The following is a 304-nucleotide window of genomic DNA, read 5'->3' as shown; positions in this document are numbered from 1 at the left end:
CAAGGGCTGAGCCCCGCGCCCGGCCCGGCCGCCGCGGGCACGCGGGCAGTGCGCCCAGCGCGAGGAGGTCTACACCTGCAAGGGCTGAGCCCCGCGCCCGGCCCGGCCGCCGCGGGCGTGCGGGCAGTGCGCCCAGCGCGAGGAGGTCTACACCTGCAAGGGCTGAGCCCCGCGCCCGGCCCGGCCGCCGCGTGGAGCGCGGGCAGTGCGCCCAGCGCGAGGAGGTCTACACCTGCAAGGGCTGAGCCCCGCGCCCGGCCCGGCCGCCGCGGGCACGCGGGCAGTGCGCCCAGCGCGAGGAGGT

This window comes from Oryx dammah, unplaced genomic scaffold (assembly GCF_014754425.2).
Source record: "Oryx dammah isolate SB20612 unplaced genomic scaffold, SCBI_Odam_1.1 HiC_scaffold_5, whole genome shotgun sequence".
Classification (NCBI taxonomy): Eukaryota; Metazoa; Chordata; class Mammalia; order Artiodactyla; family Bovidae; genus Oryx; species Oryx dammah.
The sequence above is the reverse complement of the archived record's forward strand: the minus strand, read 5'-3'. Positions refer to the sequence as shown.